The sequence below is a fragment of the Tuber melanosporum genome (assembly GCF_000151645.1).
Source record: "Tuber melanosporum whole genome shotgun sequence assembly, scaffold_109, strain Mel28".
Taxonomy (NCBI): Eukaryota; Fungi; Ascomycota; class Pezizomycetes; order Pezizales; family Tuberaceae; genus Tuber; species Tuber melanosporum.
In genome coordinates, this window is record NW_003298765.1 from 370,463 (window position 1) to 377,871 (window position 7,409).

A 7,409-nucleotide genomic window follows, 5' to 3' on the forward strand; every position below is an offset into this window, starting at 1 on the left:
AAGTACCCATAGTATTTGAACCTCCTAAGTTTAAACTCCACCTGCTAGCGAAGTTTACTGGAGAAGGAAAAGACCTCAAACCAGAAGCCTTTGATTCAAGGGCGACGAAGCTCTCACACTACCTTCTCCTGCAAGGAAAAGATGTGGAAGACACTTCAACTGGACTTTACATTGGATCATTCTGCGAAGGAAACGCAACCGATGCATACCACCAATGCTACAAAGATCACGGCAGAAATGTGAGATTAAGAGGATCCACTGTTCTCGATTATCTGAAAGGACGATTCCAATCCTCTATCTCCAATGACCTCTTATACAACAAATTCAACCAACTCCAGCAAGTTAGTGGAATGCATGTCAAGAGAATTACAGATGTTGCTACGGATCTATTGGTGTATAAGGACCGGATGAAGAAAGGAAGTATTTCCAACTACATCCTCAAACGACGATTCTATGACACTATGCATCCTTCCCTCCTGTGAGATGTAGAACCTCTTGAGGAAGACGACGACGATATTGCAATAATAATTGCAAGAGCAGAACGAAAGGACGCCATCCTCCATAAAACCAAGGCGTACAAAACACAGACATCCTCTAGCAGGAATAGCCAACCACGACACAAACCCTCCAGAAACCCTGAAGACGATACCCCACGGGTTCTCAAGAAGAAAACCAAACCCTCCAAGGAATCGAGATGGCAGTAAGAAGAATGCTTTGAATGCGGAAAAACAGGACACATGGCAAAGAACTGACCTACGAAGAAAGGGAAAGAAAAGATAATCAAACAAGAGGTATTGGCCAACAATATTGAAAGCGATAGTGATGATGCCCATTCCAGCGAATATGAAGAAATCCATATCGGGTATGTCGACATTGAATGCAACAATGTATGCCCTCCAGCTACATTTAAAGCACACACTGCCAGGGAAGGAACTATTCTGATCAATGGCAAAAAGGCTCGAGTCCTATTCGACACTGGCGCAATCAGAAGAGATATGATCAGCAATGCCTTTGTCTCTCTCCATGGACTCCCAACTCGGGACCTTAACCAACCTATACCAGTCAATATAGTAGTAAAAGGGTCACACTCAACAAGCCATAAAACCTGTAACGCAACTATTCGACTTGGTTCTGCCATCCTACCAACCCAGGAGATGCTGATTAGAAACCTAGCCAAATACGATGCCCTCATAGGAATGCCATTTCTGAACCGCCATAAAGCTATAATCAGGTGTGGAGAATCAACCATCGATTTCCCAGATCAGAAGGTCAGAGTCTCATGCAAGCCGACAAGCGGAGAATACTGAGCCGCAGTCTGTAAAGCAACTGCCCAACGACTATTGGATGAATACTCCGATGTGTTCCCTGATCAGATACCTGAAGAACTACCACCTATGAGAGAAGTGAACCACCACATCCATCTCCGAGACCCCTCCAATCTTAAGAGCCAACCGACTTACTCCATCCCTGACGCTTACAAACGCCCACTATGTGACTGGATCTACCAACAACAAAGAAGAGGAGACATCTACCGAGCTGAAGCCCCAGGTACTGCTCCTATGTTTGTTCAACCCAAAGCAGACGGCCAGAGAATCCGCTCCTTGGTTGACCTCAAACTAAGGAATGAAAACACAGTTATGGACAGCTCCACTATCCCAAACCAAACCCAAATCCTGAATGCAGTTGGACGGGCTAGATTCTGAAGCAAGATTGACCTAAGTGATGCCTACTTCCAAACAAGGCTAGATCCGGAATCTGAACGCTACAACATTTTCAAAACACCCTTCGGAAGTTTCATCAGCTGAGTGATGTTGCAAGGTGATATGAATGCACCCGCCACCTTTATGCGAATTAGGGAAAACCTCCTAAGCGACTACCTCCACCATTTTGTTTGGGTCTACATTGATGATATTATCATTTTCTCGAACTCCAAAATAGAACATGCCTACCATATAGGTTTGGTTTGCACCAAACTAAGGGAAGCTAAGTTCTAAGCTAGCAGAAACAAATCAATTCTATTTGCCGATAAGCTCGATATCCTAGGACATGTTATAGATGACGAGGGAATACATGCAGTACCTGGAAAAATATCCTGTTTAACAGAATGGACAACACCCCGGAATCAAAAGGAACTGATGCGATTCCTAGAACTAGTAAACTATATCTCTCAGTTCCTACCACACCACGCCACTGTGACAGCACCGCTCACAGACCTTACCGGCAATGCAGAATTTGTCTGGACTCACACTCATGACCAAGCCTTTACCAACATCAAAGAATTGATTAAAAACGCCAAAGTCATTCAACCTCTTGACTACAACAAACCAGAACCGATATGGCTGATTAGTGATGCATCAGATGTTGGAGTTAGTGCATGGGTTGGACAAGGAGCCTCCCATGAAACAGCAAGACCAGCGGCATTACACAGCATGAAGTTCACTAATTTACAGATGAACTATGGAATAACAGACAAGGAAGCTCTTGCTGTAATTGATGCGCTCGCCGCTTTCAACCACATCCCGATGGGCAATACCTTCACCATTATTACCGACCACAATCCTCTCACTAATCTTAAAGCAGAAAGAGTACCGGGAAGGAGAAGAACAAGATGGATAGGCGAAATCAGCAAATACAATGCAAAAATCTTCTATACCCCTGGAAGAACGAACTATTTAGCTGATGCTCTCTCCCGCCTATATGATAACCAAGAACTCACAGACCACACTCTTGTTCATGACCACACAAGACAAAGCAAAGATAGCTCTGACGACACCTCCTATGAGCAAGAACCATCGATGGCTGCCACCAGCTCTGCCACTCCCTCCAATTCTTTCTCTTACACCATGTACAGTGCTGCCAGAACAGAACGAGGAAAGGACATTGATGACGAGTAGAAAGACAATTGCACCCTCCGCAGCACACCTCCTCTTGAGCTTGAACAAAGCAGACTCCACTGGTCTCACTGCTACCACGATACCTGCCCTTTTCACCACACTGAGATTAAAATTGGCAACAGATACCAGCAACCATACTATATGCCTGCTGACGATTCCAAAAATACCAGCTTCGACACTATAGCAGAAGAAATGATCGACGAAGCTGAATCGGCCCAACCTCCTCTTACTGTTAACCCTTTCTCTGCACGATACCTAGGTCTCGAAGAACTAGAACAAACTGCTGCCTACGTGGATGCAATGTCTTACCTACAACCTCCGCAGTCAGCCCCGCCATCCTCTCCTCCCATATTTGATTCACAACCACTCTATGGTGGATCCTTACGAATTTATAACAATGAAACCATTGTTTCTGTCATGCCTCCAATGATTCCCGAACACCGCCGACAACTCTATGAAGCCTTTGAAGAAGCAGAGGAAGCCCCTATCGAGCCAACTAGAGCATCCCTCATTGAGGATGAACGAGATGTCAGATCAACTACAGATCAATTATCCTCCGCTTTCCGAAGCCAGATGATAGCAGGATATCGCCATGATCTGATCTACTTCAAAGCTATGGATAGCTCTAGACATGGAGATCTCGCCCCCTATAACATATCCAATGGAATGGTCTATACCAGCACCAGTTATGGTAAACATTGCCTATACATCCCGAAAGGACATATGTTCAATGAAAGGACTATTAGGGAATATGTCATTACCGAAATCCACAAAAAAGGACACCACAGTGCGGACCGCAACCTCCAATCTGCCTCGGAATATGTTTACTGGCCTGAAATGCGAAAGGACTTCCGCGATTTCGTCAAACAATGTGAAATCTGCTAGACAAATAAGGAGCTAACACAACTACATCAAGGAAAAGTACAGGCCCTCCAATTACTATGTGAAATATTCGAATCCTATGCCATCAATTTCGCTGGACCATTCAACAAATCCGCAGGATATGATATCATCTTGGTAGCAGTTGATCAGTTTTCTGGATATACATGGCTCATACCAATGAAGGTTTCCGATTCTTCCAAAGACACCAGGAATAACCTCCAACGATACCTATTTACCCCCCATGGGTATCCCTTATACATTGTCAGTAATGCTGATCCTCGTTTCGCTGCCAGATTCTGGAACCAAACCTGGACCTCACTCGGAATCAACCACATTCTGGCTTCCCCTGGACATCATGAGACTAATGGCCAAGCAGAACGAAAAATCCGCGAAGTCAAGAGCAGAATTAGGAATATGATCCATGAATGGCAAAGCAACTGGGAACCAGCCCTTGTTGAGCTCGCCGCATATATCAATGCCGGTTTTTCAGACACTTTGGGAATGTCACTATACAAGGCAGTTTTTAGCCGCCAATACCCTCTCCTTCCTACAACACTATTTAAGAACTCCTCAGTCCCAGCCTCCGATGACCACCTAAACAGCCATTAAGCAATTCGGAATGATGCCTTCCAAGCTGTTAAAGCTGCTTGATTGCGAAGCACTACCACTGCTCAGAAGCGACAACGCAAACATGTCCCAATCCCACCAGGTGATATGCTCATGGTACATGGAAACATGTTCATTACCAAGGTTGGACGCAGCAAGAAATTACAATCCCGATAGCGAGGACCTTTCAAAGTCTTATACTTTGACGAGCACAGGGAAAGTTACACAGTCGAGATGGATGGACGCATGTACCGCCACAACACTGCAGTCTTTCACGCCTCTGCTGTCAAGCGATTCCATCTAAATGACGACTCCAAGTCCCCTAGAAGAACCCACTCTCGACCTGCACCTATCATCATTGACAAGAAAGATGAATGGGAAGTTGAAGAAATCAGAGATCACCGCATTTGGCATGGAAATGATCAGTTCCAAGTCAAATGGAAAGGATATCCAATGAGCGAAAACAGTTGGGAACCACTGGAAGGACTAGAGCACGCTATAGATATGGTGAACGGATGGTGGAAAGACAACATGCCAAACGAATCCCTCCCCCCAACAATCAATTATATCACCATGTGCTGGACACCTACAATGCCAGAAACTGAGCGATGGCATGCAGAACACGAAGCTAGAGATGGATTTTGGGCACCATACTTTGAGTCGGAATTCGAAAGCAGCAATGAGGAGAATCAAACTATGGAGCAGGCCCTTGACAACTTTATCTAGTCACCAATCACCATCCGAATACCATAACGATGTCAAACTATGTGGAGCTCAATGTGAGGCAGCGACAACAGATTGTTGGACTGTTGTTGAACCGCGATGTTATCCAACTTGAAGACTACTTCGAAATCCTCTGGAATGACGTACTGTCCTGATTGTGATCATGCTTGGGTTGATGTATAGCACGAATCTGGTATTCGTGACCACTGTGATTTAGATTTCTTCGAGTCTAAGTGTTTCCTTAGAGTTTCCTCTTGTCCCTGGTGTGATACTTATGATGAGGAATTTCTTGCGGAAACTGAAGCCCTGAGTTTCTCGGAATCCGCTTTTGACGATTATTTGATTTTGTTTGTTTAAACAGTTGTTTTGTGTTGGGGAATGTAACCGGTACGGGTACTCGGTTATTGGTTTGTTTTAAGTATCGTTTGATACTTGGTTTTGTTTTATGTTTTGTTTCAAGTATCGCTTTGATACTTGGTTTGTTTTAAGTATCGTTTGATACTTGGTTTATTTTAAGTATCATTTGATACTTGGTTTTGTTTTATGTTCTGTTTCAAGTATCGCTTTGATACTTAGTTTGTTTTAAGTATCATTCGATACTTGGTTTTGTTTTATGTTTTGTTTTAAGTATCGCTTTGATACTTAAGAAGTTTTACCAAAGTGTATTGCTTAATACCTTTAATTAGTTTCGTTAATGCTAGACATGACCAGATTTGTGTATTTAAAGACCGCCTGTTTCTACGATAGAAAAGGCAGACTTCGACAGACAGTATTTCAATATACTTGGTTGAATGGTTACTTCTTTGTTTCTCAGTACACCCTCGGAGCCTCCTTTAGTTCTCAGCTCTCGCCTCCTCTCTGGAAGAGCAGGCCACCTGCCAACTATCGTATCCTTTACCGATAACGTTATTAGCACCTTGCGAACATGTTACAAGGATAGGTTCTTCACGCTTTGTTCTAAGTACTTTTCCTCGTCCTTGCCGTCGCTTCACCTCGAGTGTTTCTTTCACCCTCATGATGGGCCTTGATGCCTTGGATTCTGGGGGAGATATCTGAGTTCGCTCAGTAGTTCCTGGGGTCTTTGGTGTTGAGGTCTGTTAGGTATTGCGTGACGGATAATCTTTTACGTCTCGTTTCGTTGGGTTGGTTATCTCACGATACTAGCACTTCGAGCACTCATTACTGTCGCTTGTGAGCCCCTTACGGTAAAATGTCTATGGCTTCCTGTCTATCGTTTACGCGCAGGTTTCGCGTTCGTTTGGGGGGATTGAACATTCCGTTTTGGGGGGATCACCCATGTCATTCTTTGGACCAGCTCATGTCTTTTGTTGGGTTTTAATGGAGTTCTTAGTTCTCGCGATACAAAACGCCCTTGGGTTAGACTGATGACCTTCCCAAGTATTAATACGTCGTACCGGCTGCATCACTTCCACAAGGGTGGGGGCCTCGCCGGCCCCTCCCTGCCTTATTACTTTATGTTTCTACGGTCGGAATCCTACGATGTTGTTTATCGCGGTTCCCTTGGAGTTTTGTCCTTGCGGCATATACGGCGATTCAGTCAGGTGTCTCCTCCTCGCCTCTGTGGGGATGGCTTTGACCCTGAAAAACTCTTACCCCCTGGTGTGGTTATTGTTGCTGCCTGGGGTGGTGTGGGACGATTGGCTGCTGGACACTCGTGTTGTCTGTGCATCTTGGTGGTTTGGTTGTGGTCTGTAGTTGGCGGCTTCACCCATTGCAAGTGGGGCCTACCTTCTGTTTGTCTGCTTCTGTTCGTCCACCCTCCCCCTTCTTGTCAAGTCAGTTGGGGATGCCTCTTGCCCATTGTTTAGTCTGTGCTTGTTGCTGGACCTGTGAAGCTAGCTTCGACTGGCTCTGCCTACTTTTTCCCGGCTTGGTTGCACTGCAGTTTGGCTGGGTTGGATGGTGTGGCTGGTGCTGGTACCTTTGGGTATTGGTGCTGCCTCCTCTGTGACTCCTGGCTTCGGCTGGTGGGCTCCCCTCGGCTATATAAAGTCAAGGGTTGTGGCTCTGTTGGCGTGGCCAAGACTAGTAGCTGCCCGATGGGGTTAGGTATAGCTGTCCTGTGGCTGTCGGGTGGTTGATCTGCCTGAGGGGCTGATGGGGCTGGATGGGCTCTGTGGCGCCTGGTGTGTGGGGCTTGGGGGGGGCTGATTAGGGGGGGAGAGGTACCTGCGAGCACCGGTCGGGCATGCGTCAGGTTGGGTGATGTCTAATTAAGTGTTTCCGGCCTGATGGGGCTGTTGGGTGAAGCTGCTGAGTGCTGTAAAGCTCCTCGATGACCCG